Genomic DNA, 9,820 nt, shown 5'->3' with positions numbered 1-9,820 from the left:
ATCAGAAGTGGGGTCAGCCCACCAACTGCCCGTGCCCTGGCCAGCCCGGCCAGCCCAATCAGGGCAGGCCAGCCAGGCCCCACCCGTGCACGAATTCGTGCACTGGGCCTCTAGTATAAAATAAAGGCAAGGGCTGGCAAATCTTTCTGGGGTCTGCCTGGGCCACCCATCTCGCCAGTACACGTGGGAGCATTATTCCTGTGCTCAAAATACCATCCTTGTGGCCCCTCTGCTGAGCAGGGTAAGTGTCAGACACCTGGCCAGGGTATTTAGGGTCCTCCAGAAGCTGACTCCTGCTTTGTCACTCCTATGGCGTAGTTTTTAACTTTTCTCCTTTTTTTGTCCCACTCCAGGGGGACGCTCTCTCATCCTTTCCCATCTCCCAGCCTCTGCTCGTACTGGTTCTTTTTCTCAGAGTTTCCCACCGTCTCTAGTCCCCCCAGAATCTTTTAGGGCTTGGTAAATGCCACCTCCTCCTTGACTTTTCCATTTGGGTCTGAGCTCTCCTTCCTCAGAATCTGCTGGTCACTTCGTCTACATCTGTCTCCTGGAATGTAGAGCGTTTATAGTGTTTAACCAGGTAACTCAGGTCAGAGATGTCCAGTTCCACAGCCCATCCTGAGGACTGGTTCTACGTCTGCTTCACATCTAAGTCCTTCCTTTGGTGGCCAGGCCATCCTCTGCAGGGCCCTGGCTCCTGCTCCTCTCCTCCACCTTCTCTGTGCCCTCGTCTTTAGCCAGTAGAAGCTGCTCTCATGGAAGGAGGTCTGTTGGTAGAGGAGAAAGGCATGAGTCGTGGGCCAGACCTTCAGCATGCGAGTGACTGGCCAGAACACAGGCTCCAGCTACTGACAATGTGTAGGAGGCTGGTCTCTAGGTGCTCAGCATGAAGGATCAGACCCTGGTACTGCTGGCTCTTTCCTTCAAGGACAGAGTAATAATGCAGCCCTAACAATAGAACCTCTGGCTATTTGTAGAAATCTGTGATTGCCACTTTGTTGTTTTCTGAAGCATGAAATTCTCACACAATCCATTTATCAATGAGGAAATGGGATCAGAGAGGCTAAGTAACTTGCTCAACATCACACAGCTCTGAGTGGGGAATACTCCAACTCAATTCTTCCTTTCCAAGCGTCTCCAAACCTCGTGCCATTCCTGGAGTACTCTGCTGTCACTGTGCCTTGCACATAGTGGGTGCTTGATGAATTCCTGGATCATAAGACACAAATGAATATATAACTGTCCCTTTCTGCTCTGCTTCCAACCTATCTCACACCCACACATTCACCACTGACGTAGGAGGAGTCCCAGAACTGGGATTGTCTGAGATGGGAGCGGCTGCAGTGGCTCCAGGGTAAGGTGGCACCTGGGTCCCAGGAGGGGAGCATTCCCTGAGTCTGTGCATTAGGGAGTAACGGGTCCTGGGCAGGATGAGGACCAGCTCCCACTGTCCACTGTCCCAGCTGGTGTGTGTCCCATGGATGTCCTATCACTTCAGGAAGACACAGGGTGGTCCTGGAGCCAGGACTGGCCTGCAGGGTGAGGCCTGGAATTCATCCCACTTCTCTGAGAAGCAGATACCGAGACAGGATTGAATGTGCAAGCGGTTTATTAGAGAGCAGATTTGTGAAGGGGAATGGGGACGAGGCTGGGGAGGCTGCAGCGCTTCAGGCCTAGCTGCTGATCTGAACCAGGTGAAGGGGAGAAGGGAGGGAAGAAGGCAGGCTGAGCGGACGCATTTTGAATTGCAGAGCAGTTTTAAGGAAGTTTGGCCCTCTAGCCCAGGTGCCTGTCAGAAGGTGCCGCCCGTCCTGGGAATGGGTCTGCTCCATATTCTGGCCGTGCCCATCACTGGCCAGCGGAGCCCGTGAATGCCGGTCGGGGAAGGGTGCCTCTTTCTCAGTCTTAGTGCTGCTGCCTTGCAAACTGCAGGTGAAGAGCCATCTGTCCAAGGCCAGCTGTTGATATGGCCACTCCTTCCCTCCCTCACCGTGACCACACCACCCCCTCTCTGAGCCTCAGTTTCCTCACAGGTAGAACGAGGCAGGTGGACTTACTGACCTTTAAGGCCCAGAGCGCAGCTGCTGAAGCCGTGGGTCAGTTCTGCTCCCCACAGTCAGAGATCTTTAGGGGTCTTCTCACGGCCACCACGGCCTTCTGCCTGGCGGGGCCTCCTCCCACCAGCCTGGCCTCAGGACGCCCAGGCCCACAGCTGCAGGGAGGGAGATGCACTTCCTGTGAAATCAGGAGAGAAAGAAGTTGATTGGCCCAGCCCAGTCGGGTGCCCAGTTCTCGCCCAATCAACTAGGTCAGAGGGCGGAGACACTTTCCTGGCTACCCACTCAGCAGGGCCTTGAGCCTGCTGGCTGAAGTGCAGGTGAGCACTGTGGGGTGTGGGCACTGGCAGGGGGGTGAGGGGGGTGAGACTCTCTTGCAAAACGTATCCTCGTATCCTCGCAGCATGACACAGCCAGGGGCTCGTTTACCTCCGTGCTGGGGCCTGCACACTGCCTGGTCTCCAGGAGTGACCGTGTGGGCCTGCCTTGCTATTGCTCACCCCGAAAGGCTGACCTCTGCTGGCCGGGACGGGCACCAGGTGTACTGATGGCCGCCACCCCAGGGCACAAACATCCAGATCTGTCTTCCCTTATGGCAGGGACCACTGAGGTTAAACAGCCCAGGCTCTAGTCTTGAGTTTGGGTCCCGGTCTCCCACTGACTTGAGCAAGTTCTTTCCTTCCTCTGGCCTCAGTTCCCTCCTCTGTCAAGTGGGTAGCGTCACACAGCTGGTGGAGCAGCGGCTGTGTGGTGTGGAGGTTTGGGCCTCCACTTTCAAGCTGATTTGGATCCAGCTTCTCCAGTTACCTGCTGTGTGACTTTGGGCAAGTGACCCAATCTCTCGAAACCTCAGTTTCCCCATCTATAAAAGGGGACTGGAGAAGACTCTTTCGTTCTGGAAAAGGTAATGTGAGGAGTCAGAAAGCTCTGAGCACAGCATCTGGCATCAATCATTGTGATGTGACTGTGCTATCCAACATGCTGGGGTACACACATTCATCTCTTAACTTCATCCCTTCCCCAGCCCCACTCCTCACAGCTCCCTGGCTGACGGGTCAAGCAGGGGTCAGTGTCAGGCCCACAGTGGGGACTCAGCCTCGCGTGAAGAGTGGGAAAGCATCGCACACCTTCTGCCTGGGTGGCCTCAACCTCTTCCAATAGCAGTTATCGAATACTTCCTGTCTGGCAGGTAAGTCCCTGCCCGAGGGGTTCCCAGGCAGCTTCTGCACGGGGCAGGGCGTCTGCTTTGTGAACGCTCACTGCAGGCTTGGGAGGGGCCTGTCTTGCATGTCTGGACATCTGAATTTGAATCCAGCCTTTGCTACTCACTCTCTCTATGGCTCCCAAACCAAATAAAGATTAATGAGCTGGGGAGGGAGGAGACCCACAGGGGAAGTGAGAGGAGAGATGGATCGCCCAGATCGGCCTAGGGATCTACGAATGGGGAGGCGCTGCGCCCTGGTGTAGCTTGTGTCGTGACAGGTCCTGGAGCAGAAGTGGACATTGTTCATTGGGCACATCCGGGCACATGGGCCTGATAGGGCCTCCCAGAGCTCCCAGGAGCAGCAGGAGGCTCCTGTGTGCCTAAGGGGTTTCCCACAGCCCGGAATGGGGTGCACGTGGCAGTGTGCTTTTGTTGTGCCCAAGAGTGTGGCACAGTCAAGGCACGGAGGGCAGGAGGACTCGGAGAGGCTGAGGTGGAGCCCAGAGGAAGGCAAGGCGTAGCTGGTGGGCACCAATGTCTGATGTCGAGACGTCTTTGGTGGACAAGGAACGTGGCAAAGGACCAGGAACTAGGTCCTCCTTGGGCTCCCCCGCCCACACTCATATTCCTCAGTTTGTGGTCGGAGATTCTTACCAGCCACCCCAGGGTAAAGGGAATTCAGTTAGATAAGCAGTTATTCTCCTCATATTCCTCAGTCTGTGGTCTGAGATTCTTACCAGCCACCCCAGGGTAAAGGGAACATCATACAGGTTCATGCAGGGGATTTCAAAGAGAATCAAACTAGCATTGATTTTTTACATCTGCAATACTGGACAGTAAAACTTCTACAGGCTGTTAGGGAAAAGATTTGTGACCCAAGAGTCTTAATCCCGAGATACCTTAATTCTGTTAGGGTAATTTTGAGGGGCACACAAGGATTGAACGAAGTACTAAGGAGATATGAAAACTGGGTTAGAAAGAGCGATCTCAACAGGGGATGAGAAAGTACTCAGGAAAACAGTCGGAAGGAATAGACGCATATAGTTAAATCAGAATGAATTATGACAATGTGGTTAATAATTTGTAGTGTTAAGTAGGGATTCTTCAAACAAAGAAAGCCATGCTGTCAGGAGACATGTGTTAAAAGTCAGAAATGAAATCATCAAAGTCTGCACTGTCCAATGTGGTAGCCACTAGTCACATGCGGCTCCTTACATTAAATTAATGAAAATTAAATATGACCAAACATTTAGTTCCTCAGTGGCTCCAGTCACCTTTGAAGTGCTCAGTGGCTACACGTGGCCAGTGGCTTCTGTGTTGGTCGGAGCACACACAGAACACTTCCATCACTGCAGGAAGTTCACTGGACAGGGCTGGTCTAGGTCACCAGCAAATCCATGGAGGGGAACGCATTTTGGAGAGTAGAGAATAAAAAGATTCTAAAGATTTCTAAAAGGGTTGGGGAGAAGTTAACAGGCAAAACCAGCTGCAAAATTGAAAAGCAGAGTAGAATTTCTAAGTAAGTAAGTAATGATGGTGGTGGTGATGGGATTTGAAATAAGGAATAAAGAGAAAGTTGGCCAAGCCAGAAAAGGGAAAGGAGAAAGAGGGAGGAAAATATAATCAGTGGTGAATACAAAATTAGGTGGGGACAATAAAAATAAGGTTATTAGCTATCACAGGAACTGTGATCCGAGTGGACTCTCCTAGCAGAAGTCAAAGATGCCATTTCCAGCAGGTACAGAGAGAAATATCCCCTGGGGTAGAACACCTAAAATGCTGCATAAATTTTAAAAAAATATTTTAAAAACGTAACTTAGATGAGAGAAAGCGAGGGAAATGTCATTTTCAGAAGCATCAAGAAAGCTTGAGTCCACAGAGGTGAACACGTTTTGGAGCCAGCATTTACCCGAAGGATGCCTGCCTATCCCTGTGGCCCAAAGTCTGGGTTTAACAGGCCACACAGCGCATGGCACAGAAGATAATTCTTGGGGTCCAAGCAAGGTGGGACATAGAAAGACAGCTAGAAACAGCTAGATCCCAGCTGCATAAAGCTAGGATTCCCAAGGGCTAGAAAAAAGAAGAGCCACAGAGATTTAGCTGCCTCTGACTTCACTAGGGTTGGAGCAGAGAAAAGAAAGATCTTTCCTGAGAGTTTCTAAGTTTTAAGTGGGTGTGGCACCCAAATTCACACTATATTGCTCCCTGAGCTCCCCTCCTAAAAACAAACAAACAAACAAACAAATAAACAAGCAAACAAACAACTGGCAAAAAAAAATAAAAAGCGCAGTTCCCCAGATGCCTGATAAAGCAATTGCTAATGCTCCAGAGGAACACACTTTAAATCTAGGCTTTAGGAATTATCACAGATAAACTTCCAAGGAACAGGAGGTCACACAAAAAAATAAAAATAAAAAATCATTAAACAGAAGAGGAAATAAGCTACATGAAATGAGAGTCAGCAGAAACAATATTGCTGAATCAGACCAACAACCACTGAAGATATTGGAATGATCTGTTATAGAAGATAAAATAATTATGTGTGGTTTCTTAAAGAAATTAAAGAGGTGGTTGAGTGTCTGACAGAAGAATAAGAGAGAGAGAGAGTATCAAAACTGATTGGATGAGCTTGAAAAAAACCCAAGTACAATATCTATATACTAGAGGCCTGCACGGGTGGGGTCCTGAGGGGAGTGGGGTGGGGGGGGAGATGACGCGATCAGCCCTCCGGGTGGTTGGTGGGACGCCCATGTGGGCCCAGGATCCGGATCCTTCCCGCTGACGTTTGCGTTGGTTGTTGGGAGCCACCTGGAGGCCGCTTTTATATTGTTTCTTCCTTGCGGAGCGTCTAGGGAGGGGAAGTGGCCATGGTGCCCGAGGCTGACTTTCAGGAGGCTGGCGGTGGCGCTGTCAGGATTGTGCTGGCAGCGCTGGTCTGTAGGTGCCTGGCCCATTCTCTCGAGATTGGACCTGCAGGACTACTGAGGGAGTGAGTGGCTGCCACCTGGCTGGTGGGCCGTTGGGACAGATTGGTCAGCTGAGCGGCGCTCCTGCTGTGGGAGCGCACAGACCACCACAGCTCCTGTGTTGAGTGTCTTCCCCCTGGTGGTCAGTGCGCATCATAGCTACTGGTCGACTGGTCGTTCCGGGTATTCTGGTTGTTTGGTCGGTTAGTCGCTTAGGCTTTTATATACATAGATATAAAAGGCTAATATGCAAAGTGTCCCCTCAGGAGTTTGACCGGTCGAACGGGAGTTTGATCACTCGCTATGATGTGTGCTGACCACCAGGGGGTGGCGTGGAACATGGTGGGCGACCAGCAGAGGTGGCAGGGTGCTGAGGGAGTGAGGGAGGGAGGAGGCAGGGAGGCGGGAAGGTGGGGATCCTGATCAGGCCTGATTGCCGGCCAGGCCTAGGGACCCTACCTATGCACGAATTTCATGCACCAGGCTTCTAGTCTAGAAATAAAAAAATATAATTGAAATTAAAACCCCACAGATGAAAGATTGGTTCTGAGAAAGACAGCGTAAACATATATGTCTCCCACTGAACACAATTATAAACCCTGGATGGGAGGTATGAACCAGCTCTCTGACCACTTGAAAATTAAATAGTAGCCAGTAGTTTGAAGAGAGAAAAAGAATTTGAAATACAACTGAACTGGGATGAGTTTCCCTTTCCTGACTCCCTCCCCCTACAGTATTGCCTGGCCTGGACTCAAATGCAGCCTAAAACCTGGAAGGGTGCCCTAGGTAGAGACAGAAAGAACTTCATGGGAGCAAAAGGAGCTCTCTTTCTGGTCTGAAGAGTAGGAAAAGGCTCCTTAGGATCAGAGAGACGGGGAAATTTTCCTGTTTCTTTTTTCTTTTCCGCTGTCATCTCCCATCCCAGCCTCCATACAGTCTTACGGTGGTGGCGGTGGCAATGGTAATGGCAGAATGTATCAGCCAAGTCGGTGCCTGATATTCTGAGGGAAAGGAAATCTTGTCTCTTACCAGAAGAGATGTGAACCCAAGAGAATGGGCAGGTTGCTTCCCCTCCCCCCACCCCCCTTGTCCTCCTCCTACTTATCCCTGGACAGATACAGTCATAAGAAGTAATAGAAAAGCTGAGAAACTAAAGCCTGAGATTTCTGGCTGGGAGCCTGGCCAGGGAGGCCCTGGGGAGCCTAAAAGTGTTGGGTGATTGTGGAAAGGAGAAGCACAGAAGAGTGATCCCATAACGTTGTGTGTGAACCTCTGGGATCACTTCCAAACTGCAAACGCATTGGTCTGATCCCAAACAGAACGTGACAGGCTGTGAGAGCAGAGCTATGGGGCAGACCACCAGGCCTGACTGGCCACTGGGGTTACACGTGTAGGACACATTTGAACAGAATTGCAAAAGGCTGTGAAACCTGAGCCGATATTGGAAACAGAGCCCAGAAAGTGGGTTAAAACTTACGACCTGTACCTAGCCTATGTCAGACGTCGGCTAACATAAAAAAAAAAAAATCAACGTTCTTTTTAGTGTTTAAATGAGACCCAGAGTTACATAACATGGTATTCAAAATGGCCAGGATACAATCTAAAATGATTTGGGATATGAAGAAATAGAAAAATCTCAACTCACAGTAAAAAGACAATGTCAAGTCTAAGATAACACAAATTTTGAAATTATCAGAAAACTACTTTAAAGCAGCTGTTATAAATATATTCCAAGAAGTAAGGGTGAAGACTCTTGCAATGAACGAAAAGATAGAAAGTCTCAACAAAGATATAGAAGATACAAAAAGGAACAAAATAGAAATGATATAACTAAAATATATGATAACCAAAATTTAGAAATAACTGAATAGGCTCCATAGCAGAATGGAGTTGACAGCGGAAAGAGTCAGTGAACTCGAAGACAGATCAATAGAAATTATTCAGTTTGAACAATGGAGATATAAAAAATTGAAAAATTTGAACAGTTTCAGGGACCTGTGGTACAGTAACAAAATATCAAACATTCATGCCATTGGAGTCCTAGGAGAGAGGAAAGAATGCAACTCAAGAAATAATAATAGAAAAATAATGGCTGAAAACTTCTCCAAATTTATAGGTTCAAGAAACTCAGCAAATCCCAAATAGGATAAATGTAAAGAAATTGCCTCCCAGATACATGATAATCACACTTATAAACTTTGTCTTTAAAGAGAAATAAATTAATTCTGAAAGTAGTTAGAGAAAAAAAAGCATATAGAAAATTTATTTGAAAGACTGTCAACCTCTCATCAGAAACTGTGGAGGTTAAAAGGAAGTGAAACAATGTTTTGAAGTGATGAAAAAAACAAAACAAACAAAAAAAAACCCCTCCAACCCAGCGTTCTATATACAAAGAAAACACAGGCATACCTCATTTTATTGTGCTACACTTTATTATGCTGTGCAGATATTGTGTTTTTTACACATTGAGAATTTGTGGCAATCCTGCATTGAACAAGTCTGTTAGCATCATTTTTTTTTTCCTGGTGAACATGCTATAAAGATTGTTGAAATGACAACAAAGGATTTAGAATATGACACAAACTTGGTTGGTAAAGCAGTGGCAGGCTTTGAGAGAACTGGCTCCAATTTTGAAGGAAATTTTACTGTGGGTAAAATGCTGTCAAGTAGCATGGCATGCTACAGAGAAAATTGCTCATGGAAGAGAGAGTTCGTTGATGTGACCCTATGAGTCAGATAGGAGCGGGACCCTGGGGATCCGTTCTCCTTGCCCCCCTCTTTCCCCGTCAGTATTTTTGAGTCTGTAGCTCAGAGCTGTCCAGATCGCTTAGAAGAAGAATAAAACGCTTCCTTGCAGGACTCTAATTTCCAAAGGAAGCACAAAAACTTCCCTACAACAGGGATCTGCTCCTGCTCATGCTCCTTTTCCTACTTCTCTTTTACTACTTCCCATGTCAGCTATTCTGACTTCTGTCACCATTGATGAGTTTTGCCTGTTCTTAAAGTCCACAGAAAGGGAATGGACAGTATGCACTTTACCTCCATCTAATGCCTGTGAGATTCAATCATATTATTACATATACTTATAGATTGTTTATTCTCATTGCTGTGTAGCACTCCATTGTATAGATATACCACATTTATTTATCCATTATCCTGTTGATGGGTATTCGGGTTGTTTCCATTTGGGGCTGTTAGAAATAGTGCTTCTAGGACTACTCTCTAGCACAAGTGTTTCTGTTTCTGTTGGGCATATGTCTAGGAGTGGAATTGCTGAGTCACGGGGTATGCATATCATCAGTTTTCATAGATACCACCCAACAGTTTTCCTAATTGCATTCCCACCAGGAGCTAATTGACAGAAATCCAACTCAAAGTGGCTTTGTCAAAAAGTGTATAGGCTCTCCCTGGCTGGTGTGCCCAGTGGTCTGCATTCCCACCAGCAGTGCACAGTGTTCCTTTTTCTCCGCATTCTCACCAGCACTTGTCGTTTGTTGATTTGTTGATGATAGCCATTCTGCCAGGTGTGAGATGGTACCTCATTGTCATTTTGATTTGCATTTCTCAGACAATCAGTGACTTTGAGCATGTTT

The 9,820-nt window shown here is 48.0% G+C and overlaps 1 long non-coding RNA gene across 1 annotated transcript in view; it reads left to right on the top strand.

Annotated features, from left to right (window-relative positions):
- Positions 1–3,142: 3,142 nt before the first annotated feature.
- The window catches only part of LOC111826963, an 8,827-nt gene continuing 2,149 nt past the window's right edge, over positions 3,143–9,820 (top strand). Inside the window, exons 1-2 of the long non-coding RNA XR_002830415.1 lie at positions 3,143–3,246; positions 3,811–3,812. This is a non-coding gene — a long non-coding RNA (uncharacterized LOC111826963). The remainder of the gene's footprint in view (positions 3,247–3,810; positions 3,813–9,820) is intronic.

This window comes from Myotis lucifugus, unplaced genomic scaffold (genome assembly GCF_000147115.1).
Source record: "Myotis lucifugus unplaced genomic scaffold, Myoluc2.0 scaffold_115, whole genome shotgun sequence".
In the NCBI taxonomy this organism is placed as follows: Eukaryota; Metazoa; Chordata; class Mammalia; order Chiroptera; family Vespertilionidae; genus Myotis; species Myotis lucifugus.
The sequence above is the reverse complement of the archived record's forward strand: the minus strand, read 5'-3'. Positions and strand labels throughout refer to the sequence as shown.